The sequence below is a fragment of the Schistocerca americana genome, chromosome X (genome assembly GCF_021461395.2).
Source record: "Schistocerca americana isolate TAMUIC-IGC-003095 chromosome X, iqSchAmer2.1, whole genome shotgun sequence".
NCBI lineage: Eukaryota > Metazoa > Arthropoda > Insecta > Orthoptera > Acrididae > Schistocerca > Schistocerca americana.
Window position 1 is genome coordinate 664,291,664 of NC_060130.1, and position 21,754 is coordinate 664,313,417.

A 21,754-nucleotide genomic window follows, 5' to 3' on the forward strand; every position below is an offset into this window, starting at 1 on the left:
CTGTGGAACTATTTGTAGGGATACTATACACAGAAAATGGATATCGTTTCAAAACTACAGAAAATGCCCTTAAGAATAACCGAAAATAGTAACTGGGCTCGCTGTAAATACGAGGGCTTGCTTGAAAAGTAATGCCTCCAAATTTTTTGTTCTGTTGTCAATATTGGTTGTGGTTTTACATGCCGTGCATATCACTCGGCCAACTTTCGGTTTCGCTGACGCAAGTTGCCTACCTCTACCGCTAGAGGGCTCTGAATTGTAGCGTGGAATACAGCGGTGTGTGACGTAACTATGTCTGTGCGCGAGAAACAGCGTGCTGTAATAGAGTTCAGAACTCTAAGAGTTCGTCTACACATGGAGCACCCTCTCCTTCGGCATGGCAGTGTCAGACCACACATGAGCGGTGCAACATTTGCAACAAACCGACGCCTTGGGTTCACTGACACCAGTCATCCTCCATACAGTTCCGACTTGGCCCCACCTTCGAGGACTTCACTTTGATAGTGCTGAAGCGGTGCATGCAGAGGTGAGGTGGTGGGACCGTCAAGAAAGTCAAACATTCTGCAATGACTGTATCAACTGCTCTCTCGTTGGGAGAAATGTGTTGGTGGCCTGGGTGACTAAGTCGGGAAATAAGTATGTACACATAAAGAATTCGGATACATTACTTTTCAGCACCCCCTCGTACCTGTTGCAACAGCTGGGGATCCTAACTGCCCCATGTCAGTGCTACCACCAATGTGGTATCCACATGAAGCAGAACATTAGTAACAATTATACTAATACAGAATTCGTAGTCATGAAATGAGAGGCGGATACTACTTGCATGAACAAAAAATAAAACACTTTTTTCTACCAGGAAATAAAACTGCAGATTAAATATCCCAAGAAGCAACTAAAACGTTGATCCCAGAATGAGATTTTCACTTTGCAGCGGAGTGTGCGCTGATATGAAACTTCTTGGCAGATTAAAACTGTGTGCCGGACCGAGACTCGAACTCGGGACCTTTGCCTTTGGCGGGCAAATGCTCTACCAACTGAGCTACCCAAGCACGACTCACGCCCCGTCCTCACAGCCTTAATTCTGCCAGTATCTCGTCTCCTACCTTCCAAACTTTACAGAAGCTCTCCTGCAAAACTTGCAGAACTAGCACTCCTGAAAGAAAGGATCTTGCGGAGACATGGCTTAGCCACAGCCTGGGGGATGTTTCCAGAATCACATTTTCACTCTGCAGCGGAGTGTGCGCTGATATGAAACTTCCTGGCAGATTAAAACTGTGTGCCGAGCACTTGCCCGCGAAAGGCAAAGATCCCGAGTTCGAGTCTCGGTCCGGCACAAAGTTTTAAAATGTTGATGTTGTGGATTGGCAAGAGAGCCAGCCCACTATGAGAGGAAGCCGAAAGGCACGCGTTTTAGCTCACGCAGGCTGGCGTGAGGTCTGGAACAGGTCAAGGAAATGAGACTAACAAAAAACGTACGTAGCTGCTGGAATACTTAACTTTAATCCATAATTGGTGAACATCGTTCTTGACGGTACATGTTTTACAGCATCAATAGTAACTGGTAATGGCGCTTTGCTAGGTCGTAGCAAATGACGTAGCTGAAGGCTATGCTAACTATCGTCTCGGCAAATGAGAGCGTATTTTGTCAGTGAACCATCGCTAGCAAAGTCGGCTGTACAACTGGGGCGAGTGCTAGGAAGTCTCTCTAGACCAGCCGTGTGGCGGCGCTCGGTCTGCAATCACTGATAGTGGCGACGTGCGGGTCCGACGTATGCTACGGATCGCGGCCGCTTTAAAGGCTACCACCTAGCAAGTGTGGTGTCTGGCGGTGACACCACATTCCTCCTCCGCAAATCGGCGTACGGCGGTGTTATAAGGCTTCCGCCCGCCATGGGGAGGACCCCATGTTGACGTATGCGACGAGGTGGGGAGCCTAACAGGCGAGACTGTGCCACCTGCACCCTGCCATTCGGACCGAGGGGAGCTAGGAAACGCCTAAAAACCTGCTCCAGGGTGCGCGTCAACATGCGGTGAATGCGCCCGTAGAGAGACAGGAGGGGCCGACGGGTCGACTTCCATCGGGCCGGGGCACCCGACGGGCGGAGACGACATATGGTCCGGAGCGGGCAAGAGTTCGATGTCGGAGGACAACTGGTAACGGGAAGCGAACGGCGGCGCGTGACCCAGGGAGGCGCCCGGCGGTTGCAGCGACGCGTCCACTGCGGGCGTCGCCGGCGGGAGAACAGACGGCGGCGGCGGCGCGTCGCCATGGGGTAAAATGGAAGGCAGCGTCGGTAACACCTGGGGCTGAGGCGAGCCAGTAGATGGGTCCCCAGGGCGCTGACCGGACGGCACCGTCGCTGAAAGCAGACGGGGAGCGGCAGATCCCGTGCGACGACAGAGGCGCAGCTGATTGAGATGCCGACGCACCTCACGAGAGGCCCCCAAAACCAGATACATAGCGCGGCCGAGGCAGCGAAGAATGCGCCCTGCAAGCCAACGCCGTGAACCTCGATAGTGGCGGTAGTAGACAACGTCGCCTGGGGCAAAAGCAGGTGTCTGCCACCGCACAGGAACCTGATGCGGCGGATGTAGCAAAGACATCAAGGTTCGATGAGGACGACCGTGGAGCAACTCAGCTGGCGAGCGACCATTTCGGGGCTGAGAGCGATACGAGGACAAAAAGAACAATAACGCGTCCTCCCGAGAACGCGACTCTTTTAACTTCAACATCTGTGACTTGAAAGTCCGGACCAATCGTTCAGCGGCACCGTTTGACTGAGGCGAAAACGGCGCGGATGTCAGATGTTGAATACCATTGGCCTTCCAGAATGACTGTAATTCTGCGGACATGAATTGTGGGCCATTGTCGGAAACAATCTTCTGTGGAAGACCTTCAATGCAAAAGATAGTGGATAACGCTTGGATGGTGGCAGATGACGTCGTGGAAGACATCCAGACAACAAAAGGAAAATTACTGAATGAATCTACCACAACCAACCATCGAGCATTCCAGAATGGACCAGCAAAATCGATGTGTAAGCGTTGCCAAGGGGAAGTGGCTTTTAGCCATGCAAAGAATTTCCGTGGTGGTGCTGATTGTTGTTCGGCACACATCATGCAAGAAGAACACATATTCGTAATCGCGGCATCGATTCCGAACCAAGTACAGTGCTCACGAGCAAGTTGTTTCGTTCTCACTATACCCCAATGTCCGTGGTGGAGAAGCCGTAAGACAGAGGACTGTAACGAACGTGGGACCACGACCCTGGACTGATCATTATCAGAACGCAACAGCAAAACACCACGTCGAACAAAAAGTCTCCTTGTGAGCAAAAAATCGGCGAACCAACGGATCCCCGATCCGTGACTTTGCCAACGCCCATTGCGTAGCAACAAAACGCAGAACGGTAGCAAGGACAGGGTCGGCAGCTGTGGCTGTAGCTACCCGACGAAAATCAATCGGAAACGATTTGACCACGTCATCGGTTTCCGAATCAATGAACATGCAAGCAAGTTCGGAGGAATCGAATGCTCTATCCTCAGCAACAGGCAAACGGGACAACGCACCGGCGTTTCCGTGCTTAGCAGTGGACCGATACAAGATATCGTAGCGGTACTGCGAGAGGAAAATAGACCAGCGAATGAATTTCTACGCAGTACGTGGAGGTACAGGCTTCGTCGGATGAAAAAGCGATGTCAAAGGTTTGTGGTCTGTGATGATGGTAAAGTCACGACCATACAAGAAATCATGAAACTTTATAACACCAAATACGAGAGCCAATGCTTCTTTCTCACTCTGTGAATAATTTCTTTGTGCAGACGAGAGCAATTTGGACGCAAAGGCAATAGGGCGCTCGTGCGAACCATCTTTGTGCGCCAGCACAGCACCGATCCCGAAACCCGATGCATCCACCATCAACAAAAGGGGCTTCCGGGGATCGAATGGCGTAAGGCAAGTATTGGAAATCAACGCCGATTTCAACTGGCGAAAGGCGCGTTCGCATTCAGTCGTCCAGACGAACGAAACACCTTTACGGCCTAAGCGATGAAGCGGAGCTGAAATGGAAGAGGCGTGTGGGATATAATTATGATAGTAATTTATTTTTCCCAGCACACTCTGTAGCTGCTTCAAATTCTGCAGCGAAGGCAAGTTTTGTATGGCACGGATGTGCTCTGGACTGGGATGTATGCCTTGGGCATTGAGTACATGTCCCAGATAAGGTGAGTCACGAGCAAAAAACACACATTTGTCTTTCCGCAAGCGAAGACCATTTTGTCGCAAGACCTGAAATAATGTTCTGAGATTGGCTAAATGTTCTTCTTCCGTCTTTCCGGAGATCACAATATCGGCCAGATAGTTTGCTGCAGTAGGGACCGACGCACAAACAGTTTGTAGATATTGCTGAAACAATGCAGGGGCGGATGCACACCCGAATGGCAGTCGTTTGAATCGATACAAACCAAGATGCGTGTTAACCACCAAAACGCTCTGGGATTCTTCGTCCACCGGTATTTGCAAGTACGCATCTGCTAGGTCCAACTTCGAAAAATATTTACCTGGGCACAGTTTGTCAAAAAGATCTTCTGGGCGGGGTAAAGGAAAAGTTGCAGTCACTAGTTGTGGATTCACTGTTGCCTTGAAGTCCATGCAAAGTCTCAATTTTCCGGAAGGTTTTTGCAAAATTACTAAGGGTGATGCCCAGAGAGAAGCCTGCACACGTTCAATTACACCTTGTGATTCCAAATCGTGTAATGTTTTTGCGACCTCATCACGCAATGCGTGGGGAACATTGCGCGCTCTGAAAAATTTCGGTTGCGCGTTTACTTTCAGTTCCAAACGTGCTTTATAGTTCTTAGCGCAACCAAGGCCCAGTGCAAAAATGTCTGCAAATTCGTCACATAGACGAGAAACACTGTCTGATGGCACAGTCTGGTTCACTGATAGGACCTGATTGACTATAGACAAGTTAAACAACTGAAACAAATCGAAACCAAACAAGTTCACTGCAGAAGAAGAACGAAGGACGTACAATGACACAAGTTTTGTTTGTCCCTTGTATATTGCAAGAAGGCTACACTGTCCCTACACAGGGAGCCCGTGACCTGAATATGTAGTCAGCTTAACATTTGCAGCATGCAACGGAGGTGTGCCCAGCTGTTTGTACGTGTCTTGATTGATCAGTGAAACTGCAGCTCCGGTATCAAGCTGGAATGGTATCACTTTGCCGTCAATGTCCAAGTCTACAAAAAGTTTATTGTCCTGCTGACGACAAGAGCGACTGTCTCGTGCAACGTGAACTGACACTGGTACAAAATCACTTGTGACATGACGGGATTTCCGTCGATGTCGACGCACAATATTTGTGGGACGAACACAGTCACTGTTAGAGAGTGGCACTGGGCGGAGTGGCATGAGCTATATGAATTTCCATGGGCGATGTGTCGCGAGCCTGAGTATCCTTGGTTCGATTCCGATTCCGGCGCGAAGCAAAGGGCCTGGAATGGTTGTGAGTGTCTGATCTGAGCTTTTTCTGCCAAACACTCTGAACATGTCCTTTTTTATTACATAAAAAGCAAATAGCCTGGCGTGACAGGCAATTCTCACGCGAATGTCTAGTAGCACACAGCGGGCATGATTTTAGCACTGCTTTTGCTTGCCTGCGCAGCACATGTGGCTGAGAGCCTGGTGGCAGCTGCGCGGACGGGCGCGAGGGCTGTTTACTGTTCCGTACAGCGCGCCCGGCGGCCGGTTAATGTGACACACGGCTGGTAAAGTTTCAAATGATTCCTGAGCAAAGTCAAGTGTGTCCTGTCGATCCAATATGTCCATCACTTGTTGAAGGAAGGGATTGACTAGTTTCAAAATCTGTTCCCTTATACGAACATCAGAAACGTTCTGTGCAATTGCATCACGTACCATAGTATCTGAATAAGGGAGTCCACATTGGCACTCAAAAGCACACGTCCCTAGTAAGGCCTTGCAAGGTTGCAACCCACTCCCTATTAGTCTGACCGGCCGTACGTTTTGTACGAAAGAAGGTGTACCTTTTCGCAACTACATTGACTGATTCTTTGAAATATGCATCTAATGCAGACAAAATTTCTTCGTAGGACAGAGTTGCTACGTCGCGTCGGGGAAATAATTTGACTATCACACGGTACGTGGTCACTCCGACGGAAGATAATACGAAAGGCTGCCGCCCGTTACCTTGAATTCTGTAGGCGGCGAGATGGAATCCAAATTGGCGTGACCACTCCGTCCAGCTTTCCAGTGCAGCATCAAAAGGACGAAAAGTTGGTGCAACTGCGTGTTGTGGCTGCGTGAGCGGTGGAGCGGCGGCTGCCGCATCGTTTTGCATTGCACGTTGACCCTGGACGAGCTGTCCAAGGGCATCCAGTAAGGCCTGCGTCTGCTGATTCTGTAAGCGATAAAATTCGGACAGTACATCTGGAGATGGTGGCGAAGCCATTACACAAGTAAATCAGGGCAGTATAGTTAAGAACGCAAATTGGCCTCGTCGCCAAATGTTGTGGATTGGCAAGAGAGCCAACCCACTATGAGAGGAAGCCGAAAGGCACGCGTTTTAGCTCACGCAGGCTGGCGTGAAGTCTGGAACAGGTCAAGAAAATGAGACTAACAAAAAACGTACGTAGCTGCTGGAATACTTAACTTTAATCCATAATTGGTGAACATCGCTCTTGACGGTACATGTTTTACAGCATCAATAGTAACTGGTAATGGCGCTTTGCTAGGTCGTAGCAAATGACGTAGCTGAAGGCTATGCTAACTATCGTCTCGGCAAATGAGAGCGTATTTTGTCAGTGAACCATCGCTAGCAAAGTCGGCTGTACAACTGGGGCGAGTGGTGCTAGGAAGTCTCTCTAGACCAGCCGTGTGGCGGCGCTCGGTCTGCAATCACTGATAGTGGCGACATGCGTGTCCGACGTATGCTACGGACCGCGGCCGATTTAAAGGCTACCACCTAGCAAGTGTGGTATCTGGCGGTGACACCACAGTTGATACTTAAAAAGTACGTTTATGAGAACCTCTCAAACAAATAATACTTACTGGATTGTCAAAGATTATTTAGAGGACACACAGTAGGGGTTGGTAAATAATTAACACAAATTAATAATAAACACCTTTGTCATTCTACAATGTATAGTCAAAATTTACTGTGTCTTGCTGTAACATCTTATCCCCAAGCTCTGTGACGGGTAATATACTAATCTATTCCCATATTCCTGAACTCAACATGCACATGCGGTTTATTCTGACTGCTCGTGATATCTTGAGTAGGGACACCGATGTTCCTAAAATTTTCGTGAAATCAAACCGCTTATCGTTCTGGCCAAGTTGTCTCTGACAACATAAGACATTCACAGTGGATTATTATTGTCTTCACTACATGCACACACATACCATGCAAACCATCTTACGGTGTGTGGCGGAAAATACTTGTGGTACCACTGTCTTCTCCCTATTTGCTGTTGCGTTAAGCAAGAACGATTGTTGGTAAAGCTCCGTTTGATTTTTAATTTACTCTGATTTTCTCGTTGTGGTCATTTTGCGACACGGGTGTAGAAGGAAGTAATATGTTTCCCGACTCTTTCTGGAAAGTACGCTGTCGGAGATTCAACAGTAAACCTATCTGTGACGCCCAATTCCTCTCTCGTAGTGTCTGCCCTGGAGTTGGTTGAGCATCTCTGCAATGCTCTTGCACCGACTAAACGATAAGATGACGAAACGCACCGCTCTTCGTTGGTATTTTCAGCATTCGTAATGTGGTGAAGATGTTGCTCTATGGATTATGACGCTGAGACCTCTTTATCTAGGTACTTCCATTCGGACACTCATTTACCGCGCTCTACTTTCGTGAGCGTTCTTATGCCACTTCACGCAGAAGATACCGGTAAACTTTATATTTCTTTATAAAGTTAAGAATCTCGTTGCATCGCATTGTTCTGTAAAATTGTTCGAAACACTGCAAAATATTTCTCATTGTACGAGCGTAATTAGTGCATATATCTTCTTTGAATTGAATGTCATGTTTGATCTTTAATTACACGTTTTGCAGTTGCCTGTGATAGCAGCAGATGTCTTTGCACTATGGGCACAGATATCCCAAATAACACCTCTATCCTTGTGGTTATGTTCTGCACTGAAAGTCCACCATGTCGGAAACAACCGAGTTTACACACATTTCCCCGTGAACTCTCTTCGCGATAGTTTTGCAGAAAGAATTGTCTGTATTTAAATACAGAATTTCTGTTCCGCCACTTTCTGTTCCGAACGTTGTACAGATGATTACAAAGTGGCGTCATGCCTGTAGCCGTCACGAAATGGAATGGAAGTTTTCCTATCGGCCGAGTACTGAAGGCGGGAGCCGGTACGATACAGAACAAGTTGCCACGAACACTAACCTTTTGTGTGTTAGTTTTTGCGTTAGTTCATGGAATACCGTTAACATTTGAATCAATTTCATGGTAAAAAAGGGGAAAAATTCGCTTGACGTCTTCCTAAGAGTCTCTCCATTCCTTGCATATTAGGCCGGCCGGAGTGGCCGAGTTGTTCTAGGCGCAACAGTCTTGAACCGCGCGACCGCTACGGTCGTAGGTTCGAATCCTGCCTCGGGCATGGATGTTTGTGATGTCCTTAGGTTAGTTAGGTTTAAGTAGTTCTAAGTTCTAGGGGACTGATGACCTCAGCAGTTAAGTCCCATAGTGCTCAGAGCCATTTGAATCTTGCATATTAGACTCCTAATTATGTAAGCGTCGACTAGATGATGATTAATTACAAACGAATAATGTTGACGTCAGTTGACGGTTTCGTACCTAGTAAATTAATAATAGATGGAACGCGTTGCCCATGGTACCCAAAGCTGGTCAGGCCACTGTCGCAGAAACGACGAAAAAGACATTTCAGATTTAAAAGGACGCACAGTTCTCGAAATTTAGTGTAGAATTCAATGTGAGATGGTTTCGACAGCTTCCACAACGAAACTTTTGTCTCGAAATCTAGCAGAAAACTCAGAGGCTCTGGTCTATGTACAGTCTACCAGTGGTAAGGCGAAATCAGTGCCTACCCTGCGTAATAGTAGTAGTAATAATACCGACGATAGCGCCGCTGAAGCAGAGTTACTAGACACGGTTTTCCAAAAATCTTTCACCAAAGATGATGTAGTAAATATTCCTGAATTCGAATCAAGAACAGCTGCCAACGTGAGTAATTCGGAAGTAGCGAAGCAGCGAAGTCACATACCAAAGGCAAATCTTACGGTCCAGATTGTATTCTGAAGAAATAGCTTCATTTTTAGCAATCGCATACAACCGCTTGCTCGATTAAAGATCCTTACCTAAAGACTGGGAAGTTTCACAGGTGACACCGATACACAAAAAATGTAAGTAATCCGTTGAATTGCAGATACACACAGCTTCAGTAGGATTTTGAACATAGACTATGTTCGAACATTATGACATACCTCCAATTAAAGCATGTATGGACCCATAGACAGCACAGAGCAATATTGTTCTTGTGAAATACAACTGGCTCTCTATTCACAATAAGTAATGAGTGCTGTCGACAGGAGATCTCCATCTACATACACACTCCGCAAGCTACCGTATGATGCACGAGGGACGGTACCTCGTATCAGTAATAGTCGTTTCCTTTCGTGTTGTTTTCGCAAATGGAGCGAAGGAAGAAACGACTGTCTGTACGGCACTGTACGAGCCGTAATTTCTCTTACGTTAGTGGTCCTTACGCTTAATGTGTGTCGGAAGTAAGTGAATAGTTCTGCAGTGGGCTTCAGATGATGGTTCTCTAAATTTTCTCAATAGTGTTCCACAAAAATAACGTCGGCTTCCCTCCAGAGACCAGAGACTCCCATTTTAGTTCACGAAGCATTTGCGTAATACTTGAATGTTGATCGATCTTACCTGTAACAAATCTAGCTGCGTGCCTGTGAATAGCTACGTCTTCCTTTAATCCGACCTGGTGGAGATCTCAAACACTCGAGCACTACTCGAGAAAGGGTCGCACCAACGTCCTATACTCGTTTTCCTTTACAGATGAGTCAGCCATTCTCCTTCCTTACTATTGTCCTTGGGTGCCGGTTCCGTTTCTTATCGCTTTGCAACGTTACGTCTAGATATATAATCGATGTGACTATGCCAAGCAGCACATCATTAATACTATACTCGAACATAGAGGATTTTATTCCTACTCATCTGCGTTAACTTAAATTTTTATGCATTCAGACCAAACTGCCATTCATCACACCAAGTACTGTCTGAGTCATTCCGTATCCTCCTACAGTCACCCAAAGACTATACCTTCCCGTACACCACAACGTCATCAGCAAACAGTCGTAGACTTCCTCGCATCATGTACGTCAGATCGTATGTGTATACAGAGAATCAGAGAGGCCGTATCGAGCTACCTGGGGCACTCCTGACGATCCCCGTGTCTCCGTACACCAGCCGTGAAGGAAACGTACTGGGTTCTCTTATTTAAGAAGCCTTAGAGCAACTCACATTTCTAAGAATCTAATCCGTATGCCCGGACCTTTATTAAGTCTGCGAGCGAGCGAGCCGGCGCAATGATCACCACAGTGGACTCGCATCCAGTAGAAAGTGGTTCAAATGGCTCTGAGCGCTATGGGACTTGACATCTGAGGTTATCAGTTCCCTAGAACTTAGAACTACTTAAACCAAACTAACCTAAGGACATCACACACATCCATGCCCGAGGCAGGATTCGAGCCTGCGACCGCAGCAGCCGCACGGTTCCGGACTGAAGCGCCTAGAACCGCTCGACCACTGCGGCCGGCTCTCGCATTCAGTAGGACGAGGGTCCAAACCCGCGTCCGGCCATCCTGATTTAGGTTTTCCGTGAGTTCTCGAAATCGCCAAAGGAAAATGCCGGGATGGTTCCTCTGAAAGGGCACCGCCGATTGCCTTCTCCATCCTTTCCGAAGCAGAGCTTGTGGTTCGCCTTATCGTTGTCGACGGGACGTTAAACACTAATATCCTCCGCCTGCCAACAGTCTGCTGTGGGGCAGCGTATCAAACGCTTTCCGGAAATCTAGGAATATGGAATCTGCCTGTCGCCCTTCATCCATGGTTCGCAGGATATCGTGCGACAAAATGCCAAGCTGGGTTTCGAACGAGCAGTGATTTATAAATCCTTGCTATATATGAAGCTATTCCGTCTCAAGGAAATATATTCTATTCTAACTCAGAATACGTTCAAGAATTCTGCAGCAGACTGATGTTGAGGACGTGGGTCCCTAATTTTGCGGATCCGTTCCTTTAACCTTCTTACACACAGGTGCCACCTGCGCTTCAATCCAGTCGCTTGGCACTTCGCGCTATGTAAGAGATTAGCTATAGCCTAAAGGCAAGCTAAGTAAGGGGCAGTGCCGAAGAGTACTCTCTGTAAGACCGAAGTGGAATTGCATCTGGACGTGGTGACTTACTTATTTTCAACTCTTTCAATGCTTCTTTACGCCAGTGATGCCTACTACTGCGTATATCCGCCATACGAGAGTCCGTGGAACGATCAAATGACGGTATGTTTTTACGATCCTCCAGCGTGAATGATTTCGTAAACGCTGAAATTTAAAACGTCAGCTTTCATGTTGCCAACTTCTATTGCCACACCAGACTGGTCAACGAGCCTTCGACCCGCATTGCAATGTTGAGTAAGACGAATATTTCCTAGGGTTCTCGGCAAAATCTTCTGCTAAGGTATGGCGGTAGAAATTTTTGTATGCTTTTCCATCCCTAATCTACTTATTCGGCAAATACTCCTCAATAGCACGATTTACAATAAGTTTAAACTTTTCCTTTAATTCCCCTAAGGCCGTCGTATTGGAACTGAATGGTGTCCATTCACTGTCTACGTGGGATGCTAAAAACTACTTATCTGCTCTTTCTAGCAAGAATACTGTCCTAGTCTTCTTGATGGATTTATTATCTTCGTTAAACATCGTCGCTATGATGAAATCATGATCACTAATTCCTGTCTCTATTCTGCCACTGTCAATAAGGTCAGGGTTGCTTGTAGCTATAAAATCTACAATATTTCCACTGCGTGTTGGCTGCGAACTAGCAGATCAAGACAGTTTTCGGTAAACATGTTCAAAATTACTTCACAAGAATGTCTGTCCGTACCACCTGCAACGAATCCATAGACGTCACCGTTTATACCCGGTAGGTTAAAGTCGCCCCCAACTACGCTGCTCTGCAAAACTTAAGGACATGGTAGATAAAGTAACGTAACATATTAACTAGTCGGTAGAAATGAATGAAAGTGCGCGAGCATGTTGCCGGAGGTCCCCCGGTCGTGGACATAAAGTTGGACGTCACATGGCGTGAGATCAGCGTGACCATATCTCCAAATGGGGCTGGCCCCGGATCAAGAGGCAGTTCAACAAACGGGAAAAAGACAGTGTGTGTCATTTAGCGAGCAGTTACGATGCACTGTCGTTGGATTCCTCATTACAACATGGGCCGGAGACTTAGGTTGAGTTCACACGAGGAAAAGTGATCGGGAAACGGGAAGGCGGACGAAGTGTGGCGAGTATAGCTCAGAAGTTCAGTACTGCTCACAGCATTGTTTCACGCGCAAGGGGCAGTCCCGAACCACAGACACTGCTGGCTGATGGAGATGTGGTCTACCACGGTCAACTACAGCAGCGGATGACAGCTACATTGTACAACACGCAAGAAGGGACCCGCGACAAACAGCTGGTGAAATTGCGATCGGCCGGTCGGAGTGGCCGAGCGGTTCTAGGCGCTACAGTCTGGAACCGCGCGACTGCTACGGTCGCAGGTTCGAATCCTGCCTCGGGCATGAATGTGTGTGATGTCCTTAGGTTAGTTAGGTTTAAGTAGTTCTAAGTTCTAGGGGACTGATGACCTCAGAAGTTAAGTCCCATAGTGCTCAGAGCCATTTGAACCAAGCTATTTTTGAAATTGCGATCATATTCAACAGGACTGCAAGGCACGCAGCCTACATCTGCTTCTACATGGATACTCCGCAAATCGCACTTATATGCCTGGCGGAGGGTTCATCGAACGACCTTCAGAATAATTCTCTATGATACCAAACTTGAACAGCGCACGGAAAAAAACGAACACCTAAATCTTTCCGTGAGGGCTCTGATTTGCCTTGTTTTATTATGATGATCGTTTCTTCCTATGTATGGCGGCGCCAACAAAATATTTTCGCATTCGGAGGAGAATATTGGTGATTGAAATTTCGTGAGAAGGTTCTGCCGCACCGAAAAACTCCTATGTTTTTGTGATGTCTACGCCAAATCCTGTATCATGTCAGTGACACTCTGTCCCCTATTTCGCGATAATACAGAACGTGCTGCCCTCCTTTGAACTTTCTCGATGTACTCCGTTAATCCTATCTGGTAAGGGTCCCAGATCGCGCAGCAATTCTCCCAAAGAGAATGAACAACCGTAGTGTAGGCAGTCTCTTTAGTAGGTCTGTTACATTTTCTATGTGTTCTGCAAGTAAAACACAGTCTTTGTTTTGCCTTCCCCACAGCATTTTGTATGTGTTCTTTCCAATTTACGTTGTTCATAATTGTAATTCTTAGGTATTTAGTTGAATTTACGGCCTTTAGATTTATCGTGTAATCGTTTAGCACACGAATGTGTGGATGACAAACTTTTCATTATTTAGGGCCAATTGCCAATATATGCACCATACGAATATCATATCTAAATTGTTTTGCTATCGGTTTTGACCTTCTGATGACTTTACTAGACAATAGACCACAGCATCATATGCAGACAGCCTAAGACGGCTGCTCAGATTCTCCTAAATCGTTTATATAGACAATGAACAGCAGGGAGTCCGTAACACTACCTTGGGGAACGCCAGAAGTCACTTCTGTTTTACTCGATGACTTTCCGTCAATTACTATTAACTGTGCCTTTCTCGTATGAAATCACTAATCCAATCACATAACTGAGGCGATATTCCATAAGTACGCAGTTTCACTACAAGCCAATTGTGTAGTACAGTGTCAAAGATCTTCTGGAAATCTAGAAATACGGAATTAATTTGTACGGTATCAGTTTGAAATCCCTTGTCAGTTGCACTAAAAACTTCGTGTGTGTAAAGAGCTAGTTGTGTTTCGCAAGAACTATATTTTCTAAACCCGTGTTGACTGTGTGTCAATAGACCGTTTTCTTCGAGGTAATTTATAATGTTCGAACACAATATATGCTCGAAAGTCCTACTGCATATTGACTTTAATCTCACGCTCCACGGCGGAACGTCGACTACGTGGCGGTGGTCTCTTTGCCCGACGACCAGTACATTGCGTCCAGCTGACACTCGCAGTTTGGCGGCACCGTTTGCGATGGCGCCAAGAGAATAGAGTGTGGAACAATGAGGAGTGGGGTCGCATGACCTCGGATGAGAGCAGATCCAGTATGAGTTGTGATTTTGGATGTACCCTCATATGGCGTGAGTGGGCAACACGCAATGCCGTCGGCCACTGCGTTATCTGTGATGAGGGGTATAGTCTGAAATTTCGTATTCTCTTCACATTGTAGATCTTGAAATACTGAATTTCCCAATGATTTCAGAAATGAAATGTCCCAGGCGTCTAGCTCTAACTACCATTTCGCGTTTAAAGTCTTAATTTCCGTCGTGCGGCCATAATCACGTTGGAAGCCTTTTCACACGAATCATCTGAGTACAAAAGGAAGCTCTGCCAATGCCCTGCCCTTTTATACTTTGTTTACGCAATACTACGGCCATTTGTGAATGTGGATCTTACTATCCCATGACTTTCGTCACCGCAGTGTATTCCGACGCCAGCGCGGTCGAAACCTGCTGGATGGTCGTCGGTGCATGTTCCAAGAGCTCCTCCACCTGCGCTGTTCGACGCAGTCGAGCATTGTCAGCCATAAAAATGACGTCAGGGCCGAATACATCCCTCAAAAGACGCAAATGGGGAAGAAGTACAGTGCGACAATAATGTTGACCGGTGAATGTACAGTGTTAAAATATCTGCAGGTCACAAAGCCTGGCCGGCCGCTGTGGCCGAGCGGTTCTAGGCGCTTCAGTCCGGAACCGTGCTGCTGCTACGGTCACAGGTTTGAATCCTGCCGCTGGCATGGATGTGTGTGATGTCCTTATGTTAGTTAGGTTTAAGTAGTTCTAATGTTAAGTCCCATAGTGCTTAGAGCCATTTGAACCATTTTGTCTTCCCGGAATGTGCTCTCTCGTAATTTCGATAATAAACCTCTCCGTATTGCGTAACGCCTTTCTTGAAGTGTCCGCCACTGGAGCTTGTTCAGCATCTCCGTAACGCTCTCGCGCTGACTAAATGTCCCCATGACGAATCGCGCTGCTTTTCGCTGGATCATGTCTATCTCTTCTATTAATCCAACCTGGTAAGGGTCCCATACTGATGAGCAATACTCAAGAATCGGACGAACAAGCGTTTTGTAAGCTACTTCTTTCGTCGATGAGTCACATTTTCTTAGAATTCTTCCTATGAATCTCAACCTGGCGCCTGCTTTTCCCACTATTTGTTTTATGTGATCATTCCACTTCAGATCGCTCCGGATAGTAACTCCTAAGTATTTTACGGTCGTTACCGCTTCCAATGATTTACCACCTATGGCATAATCGTACTGGAATGGATTTCTGCCCCTATGTATGCGCATTATATTACATTTATCTACGTTTAGGGAAAGCTGCCAGCTGTCGCACCATGCATTAATCCTCTGCAGGTCCTCCTGGAGTACGGTCTTCTGATGTTGCTACTTTCTTGTAGACAACCGTGTCATCTGCAAATAGCCTCACGGAGCTACCGATGTTGTCAACTAAGTCCTTTATGTATATTGTAAACAATAAAGGTCCTATCACGCTTCCCTGCGGTACTCCCGAAATTACCTCTACATCTGCAGATTTTGAACCGTTAAGAATGACATGTTGTGTTCTTTCTTCTAGGAAATCCTGAATCCAATCACAAACCTGGTCCGATATTCCGTAAGCTCGTATTTTTTTCACTAAACGTAAGTGCGGAACCGTATCAAATGCCTTCCTGAAGTCCAGGAATACGGCATCAATCTGCTCGCCAGTGTCTACGGCACTGTGAATTTCTTGGGCAAATAGGGCGAGCTGAGTTTCACATGATCTCTGTTTGCGGAATCCATGTTGGTTATGATGAAGGAGATTTGTATTATCTAAGAACGTCATAATACGAGAACACAAAACATGTTCCATTATTCTACAACAGATTGACGTAAGCGAAATAGGCCTATAATTATTCGCATCTGATTTATGACCCTTCTTGAAAATGGGAACGACCTGCGCTTTCTTCCAGTCGCTAGGTACTTTACGTTCTTCCAGCGATCTACGATAAATTGCTGATAGAAAGGGGGCAAGTTCTTTAGCATAATCACTGTAGAATCTTAAGGGTATCTCGTCTGGTCCGGATGCTTTTCCGCTACTAATTGATAGCAGTTGTTTTTCAATTCCGATATCGTTTATTTCAATGTTTTCCATTTTGGCGTCCGTGCGACGGCTGAAGTCAGGGACCGTGTTACGATTTTCCGCAGTGAAACAGTTTCGGAACACTGAATTCAGTATTTCTGCCTTTCTTCGGTCGTCCTCTGTTTCGGTGCCATCGTGGTCAACGAGTGACTGAATAGGGGATTTAGATCCGCTTACCGATTTTACATATGACCAAAACTTTTTAGGGTTCTTGTTTAGATTGTTTGCCAATGTTTTATGTTCGAATTCGTTGAATGCTTCTCTCATTGCTCTCTTTACGCTCTTTTTCGCTTCGTTCAGCTTTTCCTTATCAGCTATGATTCGACTACTCTTAAACCTATGATGAAGCTTTCTTTGTTTCCGTAGTACCTTTCGTACATGATTGTTATACCACGGTGGATCTTTCCCCTCGCTTTGGACCTTAGTCGGTACGAACTTATCTAAGGCGTACTGGACGATGTTTCTGAATTTTTTCCATTTTTGTTCCACATCCTCTTCCTCAGAAATGAACGTTTGATGGTGGTCACTCAGATATTCTGCGATTTGTGCCCTATCACTCTTGTTAAGCAAATATATTTTCCTTCCTTTCTTGGCATTTCTTATTACACTTGTAGTCATTGATGCAACCACTGACTTATGATCACTGATACCCTCTTCTACATTCACGGAGTCGAAAAGTTCCGGTCTATTTGTTGCTATGAGGTCTAAAACGTTAGCTTCACGAGTTGGTTCTCTAACTATCTGCTCGAAGTAATTCTCGGACGAGGCAGTCAGGATAATGTCACAAGAGTCTCTGTCCCTGGCTCCAGTTCTGATTGTGTGACTATCCCATTCTATACCTGGTAGATTGAAGTCTCCCCCTATTACAATAGAAAATTCGACTCGTTCCACATCATTACGAAATATCGTATTCATGATCCATGGAACTAGTATTAATCTAATCTAATCTAATCTTAAGTCCCATAGTGCTTAGAGCCATTTGAACCATTTTGTCAGAACGCCCATGCAACATTATGCGTCCCCACACCTTTATCCGTTAGGACAGTGTGTCGAAGTTTGGCGTTAATGGGCTATGGCAGCAGACGACCGACACGAGTGCCTTTGCTAACTGGATAACGATGTCGCCTTCAGCGCCTCTCCTGGGCTCGTGGCCATATCGGTTGGACCCTAGACGACTGGAAAACCGTGGCCTGATCAGACGAGTCCCGATCTGAGTTGGTAACAGCTGGTGGTACAGTTCGAGTGTGGCGCAGACCCCACGAAGGCATTGGCCGCGGTTGTCTACGAGGCACTGCGCAGCTGGTGGTGGCTACATAATGTTGTGGACTGTGTTTACATGGAATGGCTTGGGTCCTGTGGCCTAACTGAACCGACCATTGACTGGAAATGGTTATGTTCGACTACATGTCGACCATTTGCAACCATTCATCGACTTATGTTCCGAAACAACGATGTCATGTCACCGGGCCACAACGGTTCGGGATCGATTAGGAGAACATTCTGGACAGTTCGAGTGAGTGATTTGGCCACCCAGATCGCCCGACATGAATCCCATCGAACAGTTATGGGACATATTCGAGAGGTCAGCTCGCGCACAAGGTCCTGTACCGGCAACTCTCTCGCAATTATGGACGGCTATAGGGGCAAGGGACTTCCAACGACCCCTTGAGTCCATACCACGTCGAGTTACTGCACTACGCTGGTAAAAAGGAAGTATGACACGATATTAGTAGATATCCCATGACTTTTGTCACCTAAGTGTGGAACGACCTACCACAGGAAGTGCTTACCAGAGGTGTACAAATTCCCATTGCAGCCTGCTTGCCCCTAGCTCCTCTGCAACCATTCATGCAGGTCAGCTTGCCGCGACGTAAACACAAGAGTACGCATGTACTGAGGCATAGTGGGTAATGCGAGCGACTTGGGCTCCCGCAAGCCCGGGCTACCTGTGTTCCCGCAGGCCTGCCAAGCTTCACGGGACCCGCTCAGCTTGCTACGCCTGACAACAGGTTGCGCTGTCAAGTTACCGTGACTAGAGTAGCCAGGTAGTTAGCACGCAGTACATTTATCGCAACGGTGGGGGCAGCACAATGAATAGGTCGGACTTTAGTGAGATTGAAAAAAAATTGACAACTGGCGAATACATGCTGGTAACGAAACAGAGCACAAGTGCCCCATAGGAAACGTTTTCGTGTGTTTATGAGGCCGCTTCAAATAAATCGGTAGGTGTGTCTCAATGCAAACTATGTAAAAAGCTCTTAAGTACTTATTTAGGAGCCTCGAGTATGTTACGACATGTGTGCAAATTTGACAAGCAGTTCCTTCACTCCGTAAATATCTTGAAAGAGGACAAAGATTTAGTGGCCGAAAAGGGCGTCGAAATGTGTGCTAAGGACCTGAGACCATTTAGCAGTATAGAGGGAGAAGGATTTCATGGTAACCCGCAAACGATGTCAAAATCTTTTGTAAGGTACTCTTTTCCATGCACTGTCCGAAATATTATGTAGACAGTAATGTTCCTCTTGATGGTCAAGTGTGCAAAATTTCTTCAAGATCAGAATAAAACTGTAGGTTGGTGTAGAAGTGTGTAAGTAAAGTACCCTCCGCCATGTGCCATTCAGAATTTTAAGCAGACAGCGCCCTTCATCCTGCTTTGAATATCAAGTATGCCAAATTTCATCAAGATCGTAATAAAAACGTTCAATTTGTCGAATTCCGTTAGGTAAAGTAACCTCTGCTATGCATCCTACGAAATTTTAAGTAGACTGTGACCTTCCTCTTGGTTTCAATGTATAGTGTGCAAAATTTCATCAAGATTGTGTGCAATACAAACACACGGACACAATGAAAACACACTTTCAGTTTTTCTCAAATTTTCCAATTTTTCGGTCGATTTTCGAAAAATTTTATTTCATAAAAACCTTGTCCTGAGAATTACGAACACAGCAAAAAAAAAAAAAATTTGCCGAATTGGCCCAGCCGTTCTCGAGTTTTACGCTTATCAACGCATCTGGCAATTCATTTTTATTTATATAGATAATAAGCCCGAAATATACGCGTAAAGGAAGAATGTACAAATAAAACCCAATATTTTTTGACCTGAAATTAATATATATATAATGTTAGGGTTTGTCTTTTGGTGCTCAGGTAAAATAAAAACTTTCAATTAACGTTCATAGTACGACAATGAAGCGCGCAGACTAAACGGCTGCGTAGCGCAGCTCGGCAGTAATATGGGCAGGCAAGCAAGTTTCCCGCAGCCTGCCCGGGTTGGGTTGTGCTTGGCTTGGCTGGGAGTGAAGCAGCCTGCCCGTTCTGTTGACAACGCGCGGCGGCCTGCCCGCCTGGCCACCGGGCAAGCATGGGCGGGTTAAAAGAGGAACATGTACACCTCTAGTGCTTACCAGCCTTGTGACTGCCATGGGATCACGTTGCATAGCATTGACGGCTGTTCGTGGTGATCACACACCGTATTAAGAACCATGCCTTGCCTTCTATTATATCCAGGGGACCATCGTAAATTGCTATGACTATAATGTCATTATTATCTTCGAAAAAAGTTGTCATTTATGTTCGTCTTATTGCGTTTTTCTTTCATTTGCCTTCTGTACTCTACTGTAGCAGTTCTTACTATGTGTGGACAAACTTACATAGAGCTTCGTTACTTTGTAAGGACACTTCATGTGAAAGTTACTTTCGTTCGTAAGTTTTCCACACCAGCGTAATATGGTATGATCTGGGTATTTCCACCCATTTCTTTGAATGATTCTAAACGGTCACGGTGGTAGCGGGTTGCCGGTAAAAAGCCGATAGTTGAGTTCATTTGCCCTGTTACTCGCATCAATCCTGGTACTACTAACTTAAGAACTAAGCTATAGCAGCAGACAAAGAAAACTAAGTAGGTAACTTGCCACTATCTTGGCGTGACACCAAGCCTGACTGAGCTGTGGCCGACAGCTGGTGGCCGTTCAAAACAAATAAATGACAACTGCGATCCAAAGTTGATTCGATATTGATAGGTTTCCAGAAGGCTTTTGACCCCGTTCCTCACAAGCAGCTTTTAATGAAATTGCGAGCTGGTGGCGTGTTGTCACAGATGTGCGTCTAGATTCGTGATTTCTTGTGAGAAAGGTCGCAGTTCGTAATAATTGATAGGAAATCATCTATTGAAACCCAGGTGATACCGGGGGTTCCTCAAGTATGTGTCATAGGCAGTCTGCTGTTCTCAATCTATATAAAATATTTAGGAAACACTCCGAGCAACATTCTTAGACCGTTTGCGGAGATACTTTCGTCCACCGTCTAGCAAAGTCACCATAAAATCAAAACTAATTACAAAATGCTTGAAAAGATAGCTGCATGGCTTGCAAAGTGGGAATTGACCCTGAACAATAAAAACTGTGTGTGTTTCCCACACGAGTACTAAAAACTGATTTCGGTTACACGAGAAATCATATAAACTGAAAGGCTGTCTATTCTACTAAATACCTATCGATTATAATTACGGAATACTTAAACTGGAACCGTTAGGTTAGGTTAGGTTAGTGTTTTTTTAACGTCCCGTCGACAACGAGGTCATTAGAGACGGAGCACAAGCTCGGGTTAGGAAAGGATGGGGAAGGATCGGCCGTGCCCTTTTAAAGGAACCATCCCGGCATTTGCCTGAAACGATTTAGGGAAATCACGGTAAACCTAAATCAGGATGGCTGGAGACGGGATTGAACCGTCGTCCTCCCGAATGCGAGTCCAGAGTGCTAACCACTGCGCCACCTCGCTCGGTACTGGAACCGTCACATGTAAATTTTTTTCGGGAATGTAAACTCTGCTTTATTGGCAGAATACGACTATATCCAACAAATTTGGTAGAGAGACTGTTACGCTTTGCATTTCCGTCCTCTTCTGGAGTATCGCTGCAGGATATGGGATCTTTATCATAGAGAATTGACTGAGGACATCAGAAAAAGTCAAAGAAGGGCAGCAAGTTTTGTATTAGCAAGAAAGAGGGGTGAGACGGATACGATACGCGAATAGGGGTTGCAATCATTAAAACATAAGTGTTTTTCTTTTGGGGCGAGATCTTTTCGCACATTTACAATCACCACCTTTCTCTTCCGAATACCAAAATATTTTGTTGACTCCCAGACAATTAGCGAGTAATGACCATCGTGATAAAATAGCAGAAATGAGAGCTCGCATGGAAAGATTTATGTG

The 21,754-nt window shown here is 46.0% G+C and overlaps 1 protein-coding gene and 1 non-coding gene across 5 annotated transcripts in view; one reads left to right on the plus strand and one right to left on the minus strand.

The window, feature by feature from the left end:
• Positions 1 to 21,754, plus strand: part of LOC124555676 (calcium uptake protein 3, mitochondrial) — a 655,882-nt gene that overhangs the window by 341,628 nt on the left and 292,500 nt on the right. The window lies entirely within an intron of this gene.
• On the minus strand, positions 979 to 1,053 carry Trnaw-cca. The gene has a single exon. It is a non-coding gene; the product is annotated as a tRNA-Trp (tRNA).